This window comes from Rhinopithecus roxellana, chromosome 20, assembly GCF_007565055.1.
Source record: "Rhinopithecus roxellana isolate Shanxi Qingling chromosome 20, ASM756505v1, whole genome shotgun sequence".
NCBI lineage: Eukaryota > Metazoa > Chordata > Mammalia > Primates > Cercopithecidae > Rhinopithecus > Rhinopithecus roxellana.
In genome coordinates, this window is record NC_044568.1 from 79,059,335 (window position 1) to 79,082,605 (window position 23,271).

Here is a 23,271-nt window from a genome sequence, read left to right on the forward strand (position 1 = left end):
CAACAGAGCAAGAAGCTGTCTCAAAAAAAAAAAAAAGAAAAGAAAAGAGAAAAGAAAGAAACAATCCTTTCATGTTTAAACCAGTTATTTTAAGTCTTCAAAATGGCAGCTGAACCAATATCCCAACTAATAAAGTCACCAAGTTCTGTGCATTTTGCCTCGTGCTGGTCACCTAAATTCATCTACTTCTTTTCTCCTTCTTTTTTTTTTTTGAGACAGAGTTTCGCTCTTGTTGCCCAGGCTGGAGTGCAATGGCGTGATCGGCTCACTGCAAACTCCGCCTCCTGTGTTCAAGCGCAATTCTCCTGCCTCAGCCTCCGGAGTAGCTGGGATTACAGGCCTGTGCCACCACACCTGGCTAATTTTGTATTTTTAGTAGAGACGGGGTTTCTCCATGTTGATCAGGTTGGTCTCAAACTCCCGACCTCAGGTGATCCACCTGCCTCGGCTTCCCAAAGTGCTGGGATTACAGGCATGCGCCACTGCACCTGGCCATCTACTTCTTTTCATCTCCACTGACCCCAACCCAGGCAAAGACATGGTCCCCTCCATCCCTTCCCTCACTTCCTGAGCTGCAGCCTCACCAGCTTTCTGTCAAATGTATCAGGCTCACTCGGGCAGCAGAGCCTTCACACATGTTACTGCCTGCTTCTTCCTCTCTTCATCTGATCACCTCCTATTTTTCCTTCAGATCTCAGCGTGACCACCAGCTCCTCTTCAAGAACAGCCTTCAGTGACTACCCTGACAGGGCAGAGCCCATGAAATCTCTGTTATGAAATCCCAGAGCACCATGAACCTCTCCTGCATAATATATATCATAGTTAGGATTTAAAATCCCCTGAGGGCAACTAGGAATCCATTCCCCAAATCACAGACACACAAGGTTTTTATTGCGGCACTACTAGTGACAGCAAAACACCAGAAACTCAAACATCCACCAAGAAGGAACTGGTTGAATAATCTATGGCACAGCCACACAAAAGTGTACTATGCAGCAATATAAAGAAATTGAGGCTGGGTGTGGTGGCTCACACCTGTAATCCCAGCACTTTGGGAGGCCAAGGCAGGCAGATCACGAGGTCAGGAGATCCAGACCATCCTGGCTAACACAGTGAAACCCTATCTGTACTAAAAATATAAAAAATTAGCCGGACGTGGTGGCACACACCTGTAGTCCCAGCTACTCAGGAGGCTGAGGCAGGAGACTCCTTTGAACACGGGAGGCAGAGCTTGCAGTGAGCCAAGATTGTGCCATTGCACTCCGGCCTGGGTGACAGCGACAGAGTGAGACTCTGTCTCACAAAAAACAAAGGAAGAAAGGAAAGGAGGAGAGGAGAGGAGAGGAGAGGAGAGGAAGCCAGGCAGGTGGCTCACGCCTGTAATCCTAACACCTTGGGAGGCTGAGGCAGGTAGATAGATCACCTGAGGTCAGGAGTTCCAGATCAGCCTGGCCATCATGGCAAAACCCTGTCTCTACTAAAAATACAAAAATTAGCCAGGCGTGGATGCCTGTAATCCCAGCTGCTCAAGAGGCTGAGGCAGGAGAATCGCTTAAACCCAGGAGGCAGAGGTTGCTGTGAGCCAAGATCACGCCATTGCACTCAAGCCTGGGCAACACAGCAAGATTCCGTCTCAAAAAAAAAAAAAAAATAGTTTCCTTATCCTACAATGCAGTGGTCTCCAGGATATATGGTTAAGCAAAAATAAATAACTGGTCAGGTGTGGTGACTCACACCTGTAATCCCAGAACTTTGGGAGGCCGAAGCAGGTGGATCACCCGAGGTCAGGAGTTTGAGACCAGCCTGACCAACATGACAAAACCTCATCACTACTAAAAATACAAAAATTAGCTGAGCATGGTGGTGAGCACCTGTAATTCCAGCTACACAGGAGGCTGAGGCAGGAGAATTACTTGAACCCTGGAGGCAGAGGTTGCAGTGAGCCGAGGTTGCACCACTGCACTCTAGCCTGGGTGGCGGAGTGAGACTCTGTCTCAAAAAAATTTTTAAATAAAATAAATAAATAAATAACAGTATCCAAGGATCAGAACTACGAATGCAAAGCATGCTACCTACCTTCTGAATATGCCTGTGGTTTGTATATGTTTGTTCATATTTTCTTTTTTTTTTTTTTTTTTTGAGACAGAGTCTCACTCTGTCGCCCAAGCTGGCGTGCAGTGGCATGATCTCAGCTCACTGCAAGCTCTGCCTCCCGGATTCACGCCATTCTCCTGCCTCAGTCTCCCAAGTAGCTGGGACTACAGGCGCCACCACCTCACCCGGCTAATTTTTTGTATTTTTGGTAGAGACGGGGTTTCACTGAGTTAGCCAGGATGGTCTCGATCTCCTGATCTTGTTATCTGCCCGCCTCAGCCTCCCAAAGTGCTGGGATTGCAGGCGTGAGCCACCGCGCCCGGCCTGTTCACATTTTCAAAGAAAAACAATGAAATAATAAAGCCAACATGGGCATTTAGGGGGTAAGAGGAGGGAGACCGGTGATGGGGGTGGAAGTCCAGCTTCTCTGAGTGTGTCGTGTTTCCGAGTTTCTATTTGGTAAATGTAAATATTTTACAAAATTACAAAGTAAAATCAAAGACTAAAAGACCAATCCCTTAAAATAAAAAAAAATTAAAAGTAAAAAACCCAGAGTATATGCCAACTTGGCATAACCACACTAAGAAGCATTATTGGAAGTGACTTTTTTTCCCTTTTTTTTTTTTTTTCAGAGTCTCACTCTGTCACCCAGGCTGGAGTGCAATGGCACAATCTTGGCTCACTGCAATCTCTGCCTGCTGGGTTCAAGCAATTCTCATGCCTCAGCCTCCTGACATAGCTGGGATCACGGGCATGCATCGCCACGCCCGGCAGATTTTTTCGTAATTTTAGTAGGGACGAGGTTTCACCATGTTGGGCAGGCTGGTCTCGAACTCCTGACCTCAGGTGATCTGCCCGCCTTGGCCTCCCAAAGTGCTGGGATTGCAGGTGTGAGCCACCGCACCCAGCCTCTTCTTTTTTTTTTTTTTTTTTAACTTTTACTTGAAGTTCAGGGGTACAAGTGCAGGTTTGTTACATAGGTGAACCTGTGTCATGGGGCTTTGTTGTACAGATTATTTCACCACCCAAGTATTAAGCCTAGTACCCGGTAGTTATTTTTCCTCATCCTCTCCCTCCTCCCACCCTCCACCCTCCAAAAGGCCCCAGTGTGTGTTGTTCTCCTCTATGTGTCCATGTGTTCTGTCATTGAGCTCCCAGGAAGTGACTTTAAAATAGCATTTTGAGGCTGTGCACGGTGGCTCATGCCTGTAATCCCAGCACTTTGGGAAGCCAAAGCGGGCAGATCACAAGGTCATGAGTTTGAGACCAGCCTGGCCAATATGCTGAAACCCTGTCTCTACTAAAAATACAAAAATTAGCCAGGTGTGGTGGCGCGTGCCTGTAGTCCCAGCTACTCGGGAGGCTGAGGCAGAAGAATTGCTTGAATCCGGGAGGTGGAGGTTGCAGTGAGCAGAGATCACACCACTGCACTCCAACCTGGGCGACAGAGCGAGACTCTGTCTCAAAAAACAAAAATAGCATTTTGAGCCAGGCACAGTGGCTCATGCCTATAATCCCAGCACTTTGGGAGGCCAGGAGTTCGAGACCAGCCTGGCCAACATGGTGAAACCCCATCTCTATCTACTAATAATAAAAATAAGCTGGGAGTGGTGGCACACAAATGTAATCCTAGCTACCCAGGAGGCTGACGCAGGAGAATTGCTTGAACTCAGGAGGCAGAGTTTGCAGTGAGCCAAGATTGTGCCACTGTACTCCAGCCTGAGTAACAGAGCGAAACTCTGTCTAAAAAAAAAAAAAAAAAAAGCAATTTGATTGTATTATATCAGATATTATATATCTCTAGTGGATTTTACCCTAAGGACAAAAGAACCACCATGAAAGAGAACCACAATGAAATCCTCACCTGTACTCAGTTATCTTATAGGTAGTGATTATATTAGTATTGTGACATTGAAGCTGTCAGGTGTTTGCCATCTCTTGCTTCCTGTCTCACCACATGATCTCTGCACATGCCTGTTCCCTCTTTGCTATCCACCATGAGTGGACACAGCCCAAGGCTCTCACCAAATCCAGCTGCCCAATCTTGAACTAATTTTTTCCTTTTTTGAGATGCAGTCTTGTTCTGTCACCCAGGCTGGGGTGCAGTGGCACGATCTCGGCTCACTGCAACTTCTGCCTCCTGGGTTCAAGCAATTCTCCTGCCTCAGCGTCCCAGGCAGCTGGGATTACAGGTGCCCACCACCACACTCAGCTAATTTTTTGTATTTTTAATAGAGATGGGATTTCACCATGTTGGCCAGGCTGGTTTCAAACTCCTGACCTCAAATGATCCACCTGCCTCGGCCTCCCAGAGTGCTAGGATTACAGGCATGAGCCACCATGCCTGGTCCCAATCTTGAAGTTTTAAGCCTCTTTTCTTTGTAAATTTTAAAAAAGAAATGATTATCTTTGTAATATAGGATAAAGAAAATAAGAAATTGGGGGAGCACTGTGGCTCACACCTGTAATCTCAGAACTTTGGGAGGCCAAGGCGGGTGGATCATTTGAGCTCACAAGTCTGAGATCTTGTCAAACTGGTGAAACCTTGTCTCTATAAAAAAATACAAAAACTAGCCAGGTTTGGTGATGCATGCCTGTAGTCCCAGCTACTTAGGAGGCTGAGGTCTAAGGATGGCTTGAGCCCAGGAGATAGAGGTTGCGTCAGCCAAGATTATGCCACTGCACTCCAGCCTGGGTGATACAACCAGATCTTGACTCAAAAGGAAAGAAAGAAAGATAGAAAGACAGAAAGAAGGAAGGAAGGAAGGAAGGAAGGAAGGAAGGAAGGAAGGAAGGAAGGAAGGAAGGAAGGAAGGAAGGAAGAAAGGAAGGAAGGAAGGAAGGAAGGAAGGCAGGCAGGCAGGCAGGCAGGCAGGCAGGCAGGCAAGAAGGAAAGAAAGGGAAATTGTGTGAATGCTGATAGAAACCCAGATTTTCTATGTTAGAAAAAAGGAGATATATGCCAGGAATGGTGGCTCACACCTGTAATTCCAGCACTTTAGGAGGCCAAGGTAGGCGGATCACCTGATGTTAGGAGTCTGAGACCAGCCTGGCCAATTTGGTGAAACCTCATATCTACTAAAACATACAAAAATTAGCTGAGCGTGGTGGTGTGCACCTGTAGTCTCAGCTACTCTGGAGGCTGAGACAAGAGAATCGCTTGAACCTGGGAGACAGAGGTTGCAGTGAGCTGAAATCATGTCATTGCACTCCAGCCTGGGCAACAAAGCAAGACTGTGTCTCAAAAAAAAAAAAAAAAAAAAAACAGGCCAGGCACAGTGGCTCATGCCTGTAATCCCAATGCTTTGGGAGGCTGAGGTGGGCGGATCACAAGGTCACGAGTTCAAGACCAGCCTGACCAACATGGTGAAACCCTGTCTCTACTGAAATTACCAAAATTAGCTGGGCGTGGTGGTGCATGCCTGAAATCCCAGCTACTTGGGAGGCTGAGGCAGGAGAATCACTTAAACCCAGGAGGTGGAGGTTGCAGTGAGCCGAGATCATGCCACTGCACTCCAGCCTGGGCAACTGAATGAGACTCAGTCTCCAGAGGAAGGAAGGAAGGAAGGAAGGAAGGAAGGAAGGAAGGAAGGAAGGAAGGAAGGAAGGAAGGAAGGAAGGAAGGAAGGAAGGAAGTAAAGGAGGGAGGGAGGGAGGGAGGGGAGGGGAGGGGAGGGGTTAGGCGAGGAGAAGGAAGGGAAGGAAGAAAGAAGAAAAAAGAAAAGGAAAGAAAACAAAACAAACTCTCAGAGACTACTGAGGTCCCATCAAAAGTGAAGGACATCATGCAAAGACGCTCCTGCACTGACTATGATTCTGAGTGCTTTACAGGATTTTATTTATTTATTTATTTAATTTTTTCAGATAGAGTCTCATTCTGTTTCCTAGGCTGGAATGCAGTGGCATGATCTCGGCTCACTGCAACCTCTGCCCCCCAGGTTCAAGTAATTCTCCTACCTCAACCTCTGTGTAGCCAGGATTACAGGTGCGCCACCACACCCAGCTAATTTTTGTATTTTTCATAGAGGTAGGGTTTCACTGTGTTGCCCAGGCTGGTCTTGAACTCCTGGCCTCAAGTGATCCATCCACCTCAGCCTCCCAAAGTCCTGGGATTACAGGCATGAGTCATTGCACCTGGCCCTTTACAAGTATTAACTCACCCCTAGGAACATTATGCTTAATCTCATTTAATCCTCGTAATGTGCCTTCTAGAAGGGCGTGTGATTATCCTTCTTTTATACATGAGGAAACGGAGTCACAGGGAGATTACTAAAAAAACTGCCCAGGACCATGAAGCCGGTGGGTGGCTGAGCCAGTATTTACATTCGGGAAGTCTGACCCTAGAGTCCAAGGCCTTAACCATTTTCTGAGCTAATGTAGGTGATTTCACATTAAAGTAGAAAAGGAAAACAAAGGAGGCCAACTGTAGTAGCTCATGCTGGCCATGCAAGTGCTTTGGGAGGCCGAGGTAGGAGGATCACTTGAGGACAGGAGCTTGTGACCAGCCTGGGCAACATAGCAAGATCCTGTCTCTATGAAAAAAAAAATTAACTTAGCCAGGTGTAGTGGGGCACACTGTAGTCCCAGCTATTTGGGAGGCTGATGCGGGGAGGATTGGTCGAGCCCACGAAGCTGAGGCTGCAGTGACCTGTGATCTCACTACTGCACTCTAGCCTGGGCAACAGAATAAGACACTGTCTCAAAAAAAAATTTACAAATAAAAATTTAAAAGAAAAGGAAAATAAGCTGGGCACAGTGGCTTCATGCCTATAATCCCAGCACTTTGGGAGGCTGAATTGGGCGGATTGCACGAGCTCAGGAGTTTGAGACCAGCCTGGGCAACATGGCGAAACCCCACCTCCACTAAAAATACAAAGATCATCCAGATGTGGTATGTGGTGGTGCACGCCTGTGGTCCTAGGCACTCGAGGGGCTGAGGTACTAGAATCGCTTGAACCTGCAAAGTGGAGGCCTTAGTGAGTCAAGACAGCCCCACTTTACTCCAGCCCGGGCAACAGAGTGAGACTCTGTCTCCAAAAAGAAAAAGAAAAAGAAAAGAAAAGAAAGGAAAGGTCCAGAGACTTGACAGAAACTGGGGAATGGGGGGTGGTAAAGGGGTGGGGTTCAGAACCATGGACAGCACCCTCCCCTCCCCCCCCAACCCCCCCAACCCCCCCCCCGCCTTCCCCCCCCACCCCACCCGCCGCCTCCCCCAACCCCGCCCCTATCTTACGCACTTGGTAGCACACAGTGCCTATAATCAAGGCTTTCAGAGCCTGACACCAATGGGATCAGAGACCAGCTGGCCCCATATCTTTTTTTTTCCCCCGGAGACGGAATCCGGCCCTGTCGCCCAAGCTGGAGTGCAGTGGTGCGATCTTGGCTCACTGCAACCTCCACCAGGTTCAAAGAATTCACCTGCCTCAGCCTCCCGAGTAGTTGGGATTACAGGCGCCCACCACCACACCTGGCTAGTTTTTGTATTTTTAGTGGAGACTGGGTTTCACCATGCTGGCCAGGCTGGTCTGGAACTCCTGACCTTGGGTGATCCGCCCACCTCGACCTCCCAAAGTGCTGGGATTACAGGCGTGAGCCACCGCGCCCAGCCTCGGTCCTGTATCTTGGTTAGTTGCCGACCAAGCTTCCATGACACCCAGCCTCTCTGCCAGTCACATCTCACCTCCTCCTGACCTGCCTGGGGCCACCTAGGCTCTCTTCCTCAAGGCCACCCCTTAATAATAGGGATCACCATTTAATTTCTGAAAATGCTCAGCCAGGTGAGAATGAGTATTCCCACTTCCCAGATGGGGAAACTGAGGCTCAGAGATGTATCCAACTGCTGAGTTCATGCACCTGCGAAGCAGTTGCTTCTGGTACTGCGCCCTTGTGGCTCCCCATTGCCTCCCTCTTGTTGGCTCATGCTCCCCAGGAGGGTGAGCGTGGTGTGCTGGTGGCCCTTGCTGAGAAGTGAGTCATCCTCATTTTGTGTGTGTGTCATCCCCACAGCTGCAGTTGGGAGCTGGGAGGATGCATCTGAGCTGATAAACTAGGGGTAAGAAGGCTGCTTCTCCCAGCAAGAAAGGACTCAGCTCTCAAAGCACCTGACAATTCTACGTCCGGAAGATTCCTGGCACCTGTCCCCATTCCTGCCTCCCCGAAGCCCTAGGCCATCATCAGCTCTTGCCCACACTGTAAGGAGCCTCCTCCCCGGTCTTCCTGCCTCCTCCCTCGCCTCCCCAAATCTGCTTTCTGCAAGAGAGATGCAGACAGATTCCAGATACACTTTGAAAGTGGAATTGACAGGGCTTGTGACGAAATGGACAAATGAGTATATTTAGCTGCCACCAACAACAGTGTGACTCCCTTCTCTAACCAGGCCTAATTTTGTTTCTTTCAAGATAGTTACCCAATAAGGCGGGATCCTCAGGCTCACCACAAGTCCCAGGCTGGAGGCCTTTCTGCTGGAGGCCATGTCAGGGGCAGCAAATCAATGATTACGAGTGAGGATTCCGTACTTTCTCTAACAATTAACGGGCCAGGAAATACAAAGCAGGGAATCAGTACAGACCAAAGGGGCTCTAAGAGATGTAGCAACCAAATGTGACATTTGGACTTTGTCTCTTGATTTGACCCAATGAACCATAAAAATATATTTAGGGAACAACGGAGGAGAGATGGCAGTTTTAGACGATATTGATGAGTCATATCAAATGATCCAATGCTGGAGACCTGAAATAGAATGATTCAGCAAGGGGCAGGTGAGGAAGTGGGTGAGGTAGAGCTGAAAAAAGGTTGTCCAGAGAAGGTTACACATTCCTCAAAAGACACACTTCAGGCCAGGCTCAGTGGCTCACGCCTATAATCCCAGCACTGTGGGAGGCCAATGTGGGAGGATCACATATTCATTCCAGTGGTTCATGCCTGTAATCCCAACCCTTTGGGAGTCTGAGGCAGGAGTATCTCTTGAGGCCAAGTTCAAGAACATCCTGGGCAACATAGTCTCTACAAAAAATAAAAAAATAAATTAACAAAAAGAAAAGATCGCTCTCAAACCAGGTGTGGCGGTGTACACCCGTCATCCTATCTACTTGGGAGGCTGAGGCAGGAGGATCACTGGAGCCCAGGAGTTTAAGGCTGCAGTGAGCCGTGATCTCACCACCGCACTCCAGCCTGGGCAACAGAGTAAGACTCTGTCACTATAAGAAAAGAAAGAAAAATAAAATAAGATACACTTCCCATGATCACAGTAAACAGAATATGTCTGGAAACTGGGCTAGCCAGCAGCTCACCGGTGCAAGAATATGGTGGTGGTCCACCCCAGGGTGGTATTACTTGTTGATTATTGTTTTTTTGTTTTTTTATGGAGTGCAGCAGTGTGTGATCTTGGCTCACAGCAACCTTCACTTCCTGTGCTCAAGTGATTCTCCTGCCTCAGCCTCTCAAGTAGCCAGGATTATAGGCGCCTGCCACCATGCCCAGCTAATTTTTGTATTTGTAGTAGAGACAGGGTTTCACCATGTTGGCCAGGCTGGTCTGGAACTCCTGACCTCAGGTGATCTGCCTGCCTCAGCCCCCCAAAGTGCTGGGATTACAGATGTGAGCCACCGCGCCAGGCCAAGAGTGAAGGTTTTAGAGCCAACCTGCCTGGTTCAAACCCTGCAATGTGACCTTTGGCAACTCACGTTCCCACTGTGTGCCTCAGTTTCCCCATCTGTTAAATGGAGGGATAACAATCTCTGCCTGACAGGGTTGTGGTGAGGGTTCCAGGACTTGAAACTCAGAACAGGGCCCAGCATGTCAAAAGCACTAAAGAAATGTCAGTTCTGATTCTTGCTATTAGGAAATATTGGGGTGTTTTTACGATTTTTTTAAAACTTTGTATTCATCTGAACAGATTCAGACCCCCTCCCTTTCTGGGGGAAGATACAGGGAACCTGGGGGGCTTGCTTATTTTTAACAGATTTATTTAGTTATAATTCGCATAGAATTCACCCACGTAAAGCATATACAGCAGTGGTTTTTAGTGTATCTGCGGAGTTGTGTAAACTGCAATTTTATTTTATTTTTGAGACAAGGTTTCTCTTTGTCACCCAGGCTGGAGTGCAGTGGCGTGATGATAGCTCATTGCAACCTCCATCTCCTTGGCTCAAGTGAGCCTCTGGCCTCAGCCTCCCACATAGCTGGGGCTACGGGCATATGCCACCACACCCAGCTAATTTCTGTGGGTTTTTTTTTTTTTTGTATTTTTTGTAGAGACAACGTCTCACTGTGTTGCTCAGGCTGGTCTCAAACCCCTGAGCTCAAGCAATCCTCCCACCTTGGCCTCCCAGGCATGAGCCACCGTGCCTGGCCCATCACTGCAATTTTAGAACATTACCCCAAAGTAGGGTATGGCTTCAATGTGGGTAGGTGGATGGTGATTCTGATCTCTCTCTCTCTCTCTTTTTTTTTTTTTGCCTCGACCTCTTGGGCTAAAGCAATCCTCCAGTCTCAGCCTCTCCAAGAGCTGGCACTAAAGGTACCACCATGGCTGGATAATTTTCTTATTATTTTTTCGTAGAGACAGGGTCTGGCTATGTTGCCCAGGCTGGTTCCAAACTCCTGACCTCAAGATATCCTCCTGCCTTAGCCTCCCAGAGGACTAGGATTACAGGGGTGAGCCACTGCACGCAGCCCCCTCAGCCTTCTTATGATTTCTCTTATGGCCAAAAGTATGGGCCATGGGGGCACCATCTGCCCACTGCTCCCCTGGGGTGGGACCAACAGGCAGTTCCCACAGTATTCTTTAAGGCACCCGTGGGCTGCCAGCTGGCCCCGCTTCCAGGTGCATTTAGTTACTGCAACCACGTGAAGAATGTCTTTAGAGAAAGGTGCCCACAGAACTCAGTGTGGCTTTCTCTAGATCAATGATAACCTGCCACAGTTTAATTTCCTTCTTTTCTGTCTCAAGGGAGGGAAAAATGATTACAGACTACATGGCCAGTGTTCAAGTCACTGGAAGGCCCATCCAGGGCCACTGAGTGATTGGTAAGCCATTGACTGCCCTGGAATAGAGGGCAGCAGAAGAGAGGAATCAAGAATGGCTCTGCAGTCGGCTGGGCACTGTGGCTCACACCTGTAATACCAGCACTTTGGGAGGCCAAGTTGGGTGGATCAGTTGAGGTCAGGAGTTCGAGACCAGCCTGGCCAACATGGTGAAACCCCGTCTCTACTAATAATACAAAAATAGCCAGGTATAGTGGCCACACCTGTAGCCCCAGCTACTCAGGAGGCAGGAGGCTGAAGTGGGCGGATCTCTGGAGCCCAGGAGGCAGAGGTTTCAGTCAGCTGAGATCTCACCACTGCACTCCAGCCTGGGCAACAAAGTGAGACTCTGTCTCAAATAAAAAAAAAAAAAACAACGCCAGGCACGGTGGCTCAGGCCTGTAATCCCAGCACTTTGGGAGGCCAAGGCAGGTGAATCACGAGGTCAAGAGATCAAGACCTTCCTGGTCAACATGGTGAAACCCCGTCTCTACTAAAAATACAAAAGTTAGCTGGGCATGGTAGCACGCACCTGTGGTCCCAGCTACTCGGGAGGCTCAGGCAGGAGAATCACTTGAGCCTGGGAGGCAGAGGTTGCAGTGAGCTGAGATGGCGCCACTATACTCTAGCCTGGCGACAGAGCAAGACTCTGCCTCAAAAAAAAAAAAAAAAAAAAAAAAAACTGAGAACGGCTCTGGGGTGTCTGGCTCAGCAGCCAAGGGGCTGACAGTGCCATTTACCAAAGGGGGCAGGTAGGAAAGGGGCAAGTGAATCCACAGCCCCAATTTTTCACAGAGTTGCTGTGAGGCTCAAATGAGATCTCACAGGCCTTTGGGGTCAGATGGAGCTGGGTTCAAATCCTGCCTCCCGCCTTCTGAGCCATGTGGTCCTGAGCGAGTCACTCTGAGTCTGGGTCTCCCGGTCTGTGAAATGGACCGTGAATCCTGCCTCCGACAGTTGGGGTGTGAGGGGCGGAGGGGTCCAGGCCTGTGGTGCCCCCAGCACAAGACCTGGCACGTGGTAGGTAGTCCATGCCTGGCGCAGAGTAGGAGGTCCATGGCCTTAAGGGAGATGAGTATTCGTATCCCACACTGGCTGCAGATCCTGCTCACACCCTTGGGGGAAATTCCAGCTCAAAGAGTACCTGTCTTGGGGCTGGGAGAGACAGAGACCATGGAAAGACCCCGAGAGGCAGGGACCTGCCCGTTAGGGGTTTTCCAGGCTGCGGGGAGAAGAGTCTGATGGGCGAGGGGAGGTGAACACACCACCCCTGCTTGAAAACCCTCCATGCCTCCCCACCCAGGGGCACACTCCCCAATGTCACTCACCTTCCAGGCCTGGTCCACACCCTCCAACCACATCTCCTCGCCCTCCCAGCCACCCTAGCCCTCTATGTTCCACCTCCTCCTTTGCACTGACCCTCCCTCCTCTTTTTTTCTTTATTTATTTATTTATTTATTTATTTTGAGACGGAGCCTTACTCTGTTACCCAGGCTGAAGTACAGTGGCGTGATCTCGGCTCACGACAACCTTCACTTCCCAGGTTCAAGTGATTCTCCTGCTTCAGCTGCCCAAGTAGCTGGGACTACAGGTGCAAGCCACCACGCCCAGCTAATTTTTGTATTTTTAGTAGAGACGGGGTTTCACTATGTTGGCCAGGCTGGTCTCTAACTCCTGACCTCAGGTGATCCACTCGCCTCAGCCTCCCAAAGTGCTGGGATTACAAGCGTGGGCCACCACACCTGGCCTTTTTTTTTTTTTTTTTTTTTTGTCCTTTTAATGAGATGGGATTTCACTCTGTTGCCCAGGATGGAGTGCAGTGGTGCAATTATAGCTCACTATAGCCTTGACCTCTTGGGCTCAAGAGATCCTCCCACCTCAGCCTCCCAAGGACTGGTAGTGCTGGGACTGTGTGCTGGGACTACAGGCACACGCTGTCATGCTTGGCTCGTATTTTCTTTTTTTTCTTTTCTTTTTTTTTTTTTTGTAGGGATAACGTGTGGTGGGGTCTCCCTACATTGCCCAGGCTGATCTCAAACTCCTGGCCTCAAGCAATACTCGTGCCTCCACCTCCTAAAGTGCTGGGTTTACAGGTGTGAGCCTCTTGCTCTGGGCCCCAGGAATGCTCTTTCCATGAGTGGCTTCTTGGTGCACTTTAGGCTCTACGTCCTCAGGGGGTCCTACCCTGGCCACTTCGCTGTTGAAGTCCCAGCCCCACATACCAGTTGTCCCTCTCTGAAACTACATTACACAACGTGTTAATTAACTTACATGTTCCTATGCTGACGGCCTCCCCTGCCAGAAGGTCAGCGCCATGGGGGCTGGAATCTCACTCTGTCACCCAGGCTGGAGTGCAGGCACCATCTCTGCTCGCTGCAACCTCCGCCTCCCAGGTTCAAGCAATTCTCCTGCCTCAGCCTCCCGAGTAGCTCAGATTACAAGCGCCTGCCACCACACCTGGCTAATTTTTGTATTTTTAGTAGAGATGGGGGTTTCAGCATATTGGCCAGGCTGGTCTCGAACTCCTGAACTCAAGTGATCTGCCTGCCTTGGCCTCCCAAAGTGCTGGGATTACAGGAGTGAGCCACCACGGTGGGGAAGGGGGTTTGGAATCTTGTCTTGTGCATGGCTCCATCTGTAGGCCTTTTCTTGTGCTTCCCCAGTGGCTGAGCCTGGGCTGGGGCTGCCTGGAAAGAATCCTCCAGGAGTCCCAGGTCCCCAGCAAGGCCTTGGGAGGGCACCCAGGCTCTGAGCCCCCAAAGATGGTCACTCCACAGCTCCAGGGCAGGGCGGGGCTCAAACCTCTCCTCTTAAAGACTTCCCTGGGCCTATTTCCTGACTGTTTCCGGGAGGCAGAATGGTCTTCGTTCCTGGAATATGTTTTCACGTCGTCACCTCCAGTGTCCCCAAGTCCATGGCTCTGCCCATGGCTTCACTGACTGCTGGCCACTGGATAGAACTTGGAGGCTCTTCAGACCCTGTTCCTGGGATCGTCTGCAGCTGGCCTCATCCTGATCCCCTGCTCTTCTCTGCACAGTGACTCCACCACTCGTTCTGTTGGCTCTTTGCTACAAATCCTCCTGTATCTATCAGCACCTCTTCATCTCTGCCTCAGTCCAAGGAATCAACCTTTCTCACTCAGAGACTACAGGGGCCTCCACCCTGCTCTCTGGCCTTGCTGTACTATTTTCTATAAAGCAATCTCAGCCAACTCTTTCAAATTTAATGTGGGACTGGCCACAGTGGCTCACGCCCGTAATCCCAGCACTCTGGGAGGCTGAGACAGGGGTATTACTTGAGTCCAAGAGTTTGAGACTAGCCTGGACAACACAGTAATACCCCATCTCAATTAAAAATAAAAAAGTGGCCAGGCACAGTGGCTCACACCTCCCAGCACTTTGGGAGGCCCAGGTGAGCAGGTCATTTGAAGTCAGGAGTTCCAGACCAGCCTGACCAACACGGTAAAACCCCATCTCTACTAAAAACACAAAAATTAGCTGGGCTTGGTGGCCCACACCTGTAATCCCAGCTACTTGGGAGGCTGAGGCAAGAGAATCGCTTGAACCCAGAAGGCAGAGGCTGCAGTGAGCTGAGTTCTCGCCACTGCACTCCAGCCTGGGTGTCAGAATGAGACTCTGTCTCAAAATAAAATAAAATAGAGAGAGAGGATGGGTAGAAGGCCACATCACTGGAGAGGGACCGACTCCCCACATCTACTAAACATGAACCTGCATTTATTGAGCGCCAATTACAGGCATCACCCTGTGTTAGAGACAGATATGGTCCTTGCCTTCAGAGACAAAGTTTGGGGCTGGGGGGCACCTTCCTTGTTTGTTTCCTGTCTGCCTGCCTACATCCATTCATTCGTTTCCTTTCAATAAGCATTTACCAAACAGGCATGATGGCTCACGCCTGTAACCCCAGCACTCTAGGAGGCTGAGACGGGCGGATCACTTGAGGTCAGGAGTTTGAGACTAGCCTGGCCAACACGGTGAAACTCCATCTCTACTAAAACTACAAAACTTAGCTGGATGTGGTGGCATGAGAGTGCAATCCCAGCTACTCAGGAGGCTGAGGCAGGAGAATCGCTTGAATCCGGGAAGTGCAGGTTGCAGCGAGCTATGATTGCACCACTGCACTCCAGCTTAGGTAATAGGGTGAGACCTCGTCGCAAAAGATAAATAAATAAATAAATAAAAGGCTTCACTGAGAATCCACAGTCCCTGGGTTACAGAGCTGGCACAGACTAGCAGACTTTTTCCCAGCCCTCAGGGGTCTCACAGCCTGTTGGGGTCCACAGGTGAGATCTCGGCTAGGCTTTGGGAACACAGAGTGGGGTTGTGGGGCTGGCTTTTCCAGGCAGACTCTTGACGGGTGAGAAGGAGTCTGCAAGGAGTGGGCAGGAAATCCCAGGCCTCGGGAGCAGCTTCTGCAAAGGCTGGCAGCCCAAAGGAGACACAAGGAGCAGGGGACCGCGTGGCTGGCATGGAGTGAGGAGGCAGGAGGAAGAAGACAGGGTACGAGGGCAGTTGGAAATGCTGTGGGAGCCTCAGTGGCCCCACGGATCTCAGAGGGAACCAGGGACCTGGAGCTGCTGTCCTGGTCCTGCCCAACCTCCCAGCCAGGACAGGCCAGGGCCTGCCTGAGACAGCTCACCAGGCTCCAACCCTTCCCTCAGGGGCCGGAGCAGAAGGGACAGGGCTTGGCAGGGCGCCCCAAGCAGGGCGGGCCATTTTTCCTGAGTCAAGAATTGCCCTCCCGGGGAGGCCTTGGCTCTGCTTGGAAGGGGTTCTCATTTCCTCCCACGCTCCTCCCCGCCAGAGTTCTAAGCAGGCGCTCAGTCTGCCGATGCACCAAGCCCATGCTACAGATGGAGAAACAGACTCAGCGGAGTTGAGTTCAGAGCCAGATGCGGCAGAGCCAGATGCGGCAGAGCCAGATGCGGCAGAGCCAGATACGGCAGAGCCAGGCTTGAACCCAGAGCCTGTGTGGCTCAGAGCCCAGAAAAATGTTCCCTGGAGAGCTCGTCCCAGGCGGGGCAGTCTGGTTCTAGAGCAAAGATCCCTCCCTGAGCCTTGCAGGGCCTGGCAGCCTCGTCAGGGCTCAGGAAGATCACAAAAGCATCAACATCAGCTCCCTTGCTTTTTCCCTTTCTTTTTGTTGTTGTTGTTGCTGTTGTTGAGACAGGGTCTTGCTCTGTCACCCGGCTGGAGAGCAGTGGTGCGGTCTCAGCTCATTGCAGCCCTGATCTCCCAGGCTCAGGTAATCCTCCCACCTCAGCCTCCCGAACAGCTGGGACTACAGGCGCTCAACCACGCCCAGCTAATTTTTTGATTTTTTTTGTAGAGATGGGGGTCTCGCTATGTTGCCCAGGCTAGTCTCAAACTCCTGACCTCAAGGAATCCTCCTGCCTTAGCCCCAAAGTCCTGGGATTATAGGCGTGAGCCACACACCTGACCTATGTCAGTATTTTAGTATAAAATGCTAATTATTTCGTATCAACCATCAACAAGAGGTCGCCTACCATTTGAAAGTGGCAAATTCCAGGGCTTGACATTGCCTTCAAGCTAGTAGTTTTGATTTTTAACTTTTTGAGACAGGGTCTCTTACTCTGTCACCCGGGCTGGAGTCCAGCGGCACAATGATGGCTCACTGCAGCCTCAGCTTCCCAGGCTTAAGTGATCCTCCTGCTTCAGCCTCCCAAGCAGCTGGGACCATGCCCTGCTAATTTTTTAATTTTTTTGTAGAGACGGGGAGGGGGGGGTCTCACCATGTTTCCCGGACTGGTCTCGAACTCTTGGCCTCAAGCATTCCTCCCACCTTGGCCTCCCAAAGTGCTGAGATCACAGGCATGAGCCACCACACGTGGCCCTCAAGCTAGTCATTTTTATTATCCAACTGTTTACAAATGCTGTGTGTGAACCTGAACCGTTTTTTGGAAATGGCCCTACATCACAGGGTTGTGGTGAGGATCAGATGTTGGAGTAAACTCCAGCTTCTGTTATTCCAGCTCAGCAGTACCGAGTCTTTATATGTTTCCAATTATTTGTTAAAATCTGAAATCTATGTGTGCCGATGGGGAGTCAGTTTCAAGATATATTTTCAAGAGAGAAGCGGAAGGAACAGAACAGCATGTATGGAACATGGCCATCTGTGTTTTTAAAATGGGAATATATATATATAATGCCTGTGTTTGCGCAGATCTCTGGAAGGTTGCACAGAGGAAATGGATTGTGCACCCCCCTACCCCCACGCCCACCCCTTCCTCTCCTTCACTCTTCTCCCTGGAATGTATGCAGCATACAGTGCATTTTCCTCTTTCTTTATTGTCTATCTCCTCCAGGAAAATGGACGCTCCATCAGGGCCGGGGGGTTTTGGGGTATGTTTGCTGCTGACTCTAGCACCTAAACTTGCGCAGCCCAACCCACCAACCCCAGTCGTGTGTGGTGACCAAGCGCTGGAAACATGGCTGGTCTGAATTGAGAAAGACATGAGAGTAAAATACATGTGAGTTTGTTTTTGGTTTTTGTTTTGTTTTGCTTTTTGAGATGGAGTCTCACTCTGTTGCCCAGGCTGCAGTGCGGTGGCACGATCTCAGCTCACTGCAACCTCTGCCTCCCAGCTTCAAGCGATTCTTCTGCCTCAGCCTCCCAAGTAGCTGGGATTACAGGCGTGCATGTGCCACCACACCCGGCTAATTTCTGTAGTTTTAGTGGAGATGGGGTTTTGCCATGTTGGCTAGGCTGGTCTTGAACTCCTGACCTTGTGATCCGCCCGCCTCAGCCCTCCAAAGTGCTGGGATTACTGGCAAGCCACTGTGCCCAGTCTATACCTGTATCTATGTACTTATACATGAATACATAATGTGTGTGTGTGTGTCTCTCTATGTGTGTATATATATATATATGGAGAGACAGAGAGAAAGTCTAAATACCATATCTGTAAATGTGACCTTATTTGAAAATAGGGGGCCATGCATGGTGGCTCGTGTCTATAATCCCAGCACTCTGGGAGGCTGAGGTGGGAGGATCACTTGAGTCCAGGAGGAGTTAAGACAAGCCTGGGCAACACAGTGAGATCCACCTCTACAAAAATAAAATAAAATTAGCCGTGCATGGTGGCATGCACCTGTACTCCTAGCAACTTGGGAGACTGAGGTGGGAGGATTGCTGGAGCCCAGGAGTTGGAGGCTACAGTGAGCTATGATGGTTCCATGGTGAGAGAGAGAGAGAGAAAGAAGTTATGTAAAAAAATAAAAATAAAAAGATTCCAGTCCAGTCAGGCACAGTGGCTCATGCCTGTAATCACAGCACTTGGGGAGGCCAAGGCAGGGGGATCACCTGAGGTCAGGAGTTCGAGACCAGCCTGCCCAACATGGTGAAACTCCATCTCTACTAAAATACAAAAATTAGCCAGGCATGGTGAAGCATAGCTGTAATCCCAGCTACTCGGGAGGCTGAGGCAGGAGAATCACTTGAGCCCGGGAGGCGGAGGTTGCAGTGAACCGAGATCGTGCCACTGTACTCCAGCCTGGGTGACAGAGTGAGACTCTGTCTCCAAAAAAAAAAAAAAAAAAAGTTCCCTTCCCAGGGCCAGCTCATTGTCCATCCACCTCCACACCTGTGAGCTTCTCTGGTTCCAGCACTAGGCTGTATCCATCTGGCGCCTGGCATCTTCTCAGAGAGGCCCTACCTACCTCTGTCCTGCAAGGGCCCCTCACCTCTTACCTTACTCTTTCCTTTTCTCCATAACATCTACACCTGTTTCTGCATTTATCATGTGTCTTCCCTCGGGAGAATGTAAACCCCACAAGGGCTGGGTTTTGCCTGCCTGGCTCATGGCTATCTCCCCAGCACCTAGCACAGTGCTTAGAACATAGTAGTTGCTCAGTTAAAACTGACAGAAAAGGCTGGGTGCGGTGGCTCACATCTGTAATTCCCACACTTTGGGAGGCCGAGGTGGGAGGACTGCTTGAGCCTAGAAGGTCAAGACCAGCGTGGGCAACATAGCAAAACCCTGTCTCTACAAAAAACATACAAAAGTTACGTAGGCGTGGTGGCACGCACCTGTGGTCCTAGTTACTCGGGAGGCAGAGGCAGGAAGATCGCTTGAGCCAGGAGGTGGAGGTTGCAATAAGCCAAGATCTCACCACTGCACTCCAGTCTGGGAGACAGAGTGAGACCCTGTCTCAAAAAAAAGAAAAAAAAAAAAGATTGACAGAAAGGATGAATAACTGAGTGAGTGAATAAATGAATGATCCAGTAGGTAGACGATAAGCAGACACCACTGTTCAGTGAGTTTGGGGGAGGGTACGGCAGAAGGAATCACAGGGCAGGCTGGGGGCAGGGAGCACCCTGGGCGGGGCATGCTGTTCCCCCTCCCTCGGTCCTCTCCTTATCACATGGACCCCAAAGACCCCAGAGATGAAGGCCAGAACCAGCCTAAGCCCCGCTCAGACACGACAACCCAGATGGACTTTTCCAGGGGATGCAGACACCTGTGGGATGGCCCCATCTCCTGACTGAGGCTCTGCTGTGCCCACCAGGAAGAGGACCCTGAGGTGCCCGGGCTGTGATCACTCAGCTGGTTCATCTCACTTCAGTCACTCACCTGCCACTGTCCCCGTTTTTCCATCTCTCACACCATCTCTTCAGTTACTGCCTTCATACTTTGCTTTAACTTATGTGTTCTTTCCCAAACAGATTGATTTAAAAAGCAGTGGGGGCAGGGTGCAGTGGTTCACACCTGTAATCTCAGCACGTTGGGAGGCCGAGGCAGGCAGATCACCTGGGGTCAGGAGTTCGAGACCAGCCTGGCCAACATGTTGAAACCCCGTCTCTACTAAAATTACAAAAAGTATCTGGACGTGGTGGCAGGCACCTCTATTCTCTGCTACTTAAAAGGCTTAGGCAGGAGAATCAATTGAACCCAGGAGGCGGAGGTTGTAGTGAGCCGAGATCGCGCCACTGCATTCCAGCCTGGGCAACAAAGTGAGACTCTGTCTCAAAAATAAACAGCAATGAGGGCTAGACGCCGTAGCTTATGCCTGTAATCCCAGCACTTTGGGAGGCTGAGGCGGGCAGATCGCTGAGCCCAGGAGTTCGAAACCAGCCTGGGTAACATAGAGAGACTCCATCTCTGCAGAAAAAAATAATAGGCTGGGTAAAAATACCAAAAAAATTAGCCAGCGGTGGTGGCGGGCATCTGTAATCCCAGCTACTTGGGAGGCTGAGGCAGGAGAATTGCTTGAACCTGGGAGGCAGAGGTTGCAGTGAGCCAAGATTGCACCATTGCACTCCAGCCTGGGCGACAAGAGCAAGACTCTATCTCAAAAAAAAAAAAAAAAAGAAAGAAAGAAAAAGAAAATAATAATAATAAAATTAGCCCAGTGTGGAGGCACATCTGTAGTCCCAACTACTCAGGAGGCTGAGACGGTAGGATTGCTTTAGCCTGGATGGCAGAGGATGCAGTGAGCCAAGATCACGCCACTGCACTCCAGTCTGGATGACAGAGTGAGATCCTGTCTCAAACAAAAACAAAACAAAACAAAATGCTGAGTGGGGTCACACACACCTGTGGTCCTAGCTACTCAGGAGGCTGAAGTGGGAGGATACGGGGAGGTCAAGGCTGCAGTAAGCAGTGATTGTGCCACTGGACTCCAGCCTGAGTGAAAAAAATCAAGACCCTGCCTCAAAAACAAAGAAAATAAGAAATAAAAAGCAATGGGTATGTCATTACCATATACAGAAACACAATACCCACATCATACACAGAAGGTAACTGAAACATACACACACAGAAACCCACACATTGTTCAATTCTAGCTGCAGAGTGTCAACTGCCCGGGATTCTGAGTCTGAGGTCTGCGCTCTCTCGAGGACGTAAGGGGGCTGAGCCAGCCTTACAGAGATGCTCAGGCCACACTAGCAGCAAGGGAGGCCTTGCCCCTAGAATGGGAGCTGCTATGGGTTTCCGAGCTGGGTGATGCCCTCTCTGCCTTCCACCTAACCTCACCCTGCAGACCTCACCAGTGGTTCACATCTCACCGTTGATGAAAAATCCGCTCTGGCCACGCAGTTTTCATTTTGTTCTCAGGCCTGGATACCCTATAGCGATGCCCCAGGAGCAGAGGCCCGCCCACCCGAGCAGGGAGTCCCAGCTGTAGAGTCTCCCTTGAGGCTGAGGCCTCTCCACCCCGGAGCAACATCCTTCCTTGTCCCAGCCCTTATAGCGGATGGCGGAGTGGGGAGAGGGCCAGGCTGGCACAGGGCACACCAGTTGGACCCCAGCAAGCCCAGGGAGCTGGGGTGAGCTCATCCCAACTCCTTAATCATCTTCCTGGCTAATGAGCATCTGAGAATCTCCATCCCATTCTATAAGGACGAAACCCCTGGGATGTGAGGCCAGATGTCACCACAGAGGGAGGTAGAGGAAATGGGCTTGGGTGAAGGGCACGATACTTCCTGCCTCCTCTTTGTCGGGGAGAGAAAGGTGGGACTGCAGCAAGCAGTTAGCATCGTGGTTAAGTGTAGAATCCTGTAGCCTATCTCATGGGCTCCAGTGCAGGCTTGGAGCCCACTACCTTGTGACTTTCAGCAAGTGACTTCCCCATTGCTGCTCAAAGTGCATTCCCGAATCATCACCACCACTTGGGAACTTTTGAAAAATGCAGGATTTCGGGCTCAGATCTACTGGGTCAGAAGCTGGATATTTTATTTTATTTTATTTTATTTTATTTTATTTTATTTTATTTATTTTATTTTGAGACCGGGCTCAGCTCACTCTGTCACCCAAGCTGGAGTGCAATGGTGTGATCACAGCTTACTGCAGCCTCAACCTCCCAGGCTCAAGCAATCCTCCTACTTCAGCCCTGTACCTGGGACTACAGGCACGCAATGCCACGGCCAGCTAACTTTTCTTTTTTAGAGATTAGGGTCTCACTACATTTCCAAGGCTGTTCTCAAACTCCTGGGCTCAAACCATCCCCCTGCCTTGGCATCCCCCAAAGTGCTGAGATTACAAGTGCGAGCCACCGCACCCGGCCTCATCTCCATTTTTCAGATGAAAAAACTGAGGCACAGAAATGTTCGGCTGTTTTTCCAAAACCACCCAGCAGGAAAGGCTGGAATCTGGCAATGTGACTCTCAGCTTCTATGCCATGCTGAATCTCCCTCACCATTTTCCCCCCAGAATCTTTCCCCTCTAAGTGTCCCTGCCTCCTCTGTCATCGTGTTGCCAGTCGTGGCCCTGGGTCACCTCCCAGGTCCTCACCACTAATGAGGTCTCTGCCAACTTGAGGCAGGGACCACAGAAGCTGCTGGAACTGGCTTTGTAGGAAGAACCTATTTCCTTCCACTCTGGGCTCCCAGGTGTAGCTGATGGGGCAGGAGCTGGGCAGACATGGGTGCGGAGTTGTCCTGAGACGCCTGCCTCTGGACTGTGGGGCAGCTGGCTGAAGCTGGGCTCTCCTCTGCCTTTCTGTCCTACCTTCCTGCACAACTCCCAGCTCACCTCCTGGGCCTGGCTTCCTGGCTAGGCTGCCGCTGGACCAGCCCTGGAGTTCTGCAGTCTGATCATTCATTCATTCAGCATCCATGTATTCAGCACACACTGTGTGTCAGGCACTGTTCTGTAGACACAGCAGTGAGTGCAATATACATAGTACTGGGAGAGAAGACCAAAAGTTCATCACACATTGTCAAAAATATACAATTTCACAATGGGCAGGCTGGGCATGGTGGCTCATGCCTATAATCCCAGCATTTTGAGAGGCCGGGGCAGGAGGATCACCCAGGAGTTTGAGACCAGCTTAGGCAACAAAGAGAGAGCCCATCTCTACAAATAATTAAAAAACTAGCCTGGCATGGTGGCATGCGCCTGTATTCTCAGCTACCTGGGAGGCTGAGGTAGGAGGATTGCTTGAACCCAGGAGTTCAAGGTTACAATTAGCTATGATTGCACCACTGTACTCCAATCTGAGTGACAGAGCAAGACCAAGACCTTGTCTCTAAAAAGGAAAAAAATTGCTTTGTCAAATCTGCCCACATTCATAGATATAGGCTGAGTGGGAGGATGGCTTGAGCCCAGGAAGGAGTTGGATGGAGGCTGTAGTGAGCTGTGATTGCACCACTGCACTCCAGCCTGAGTGACAG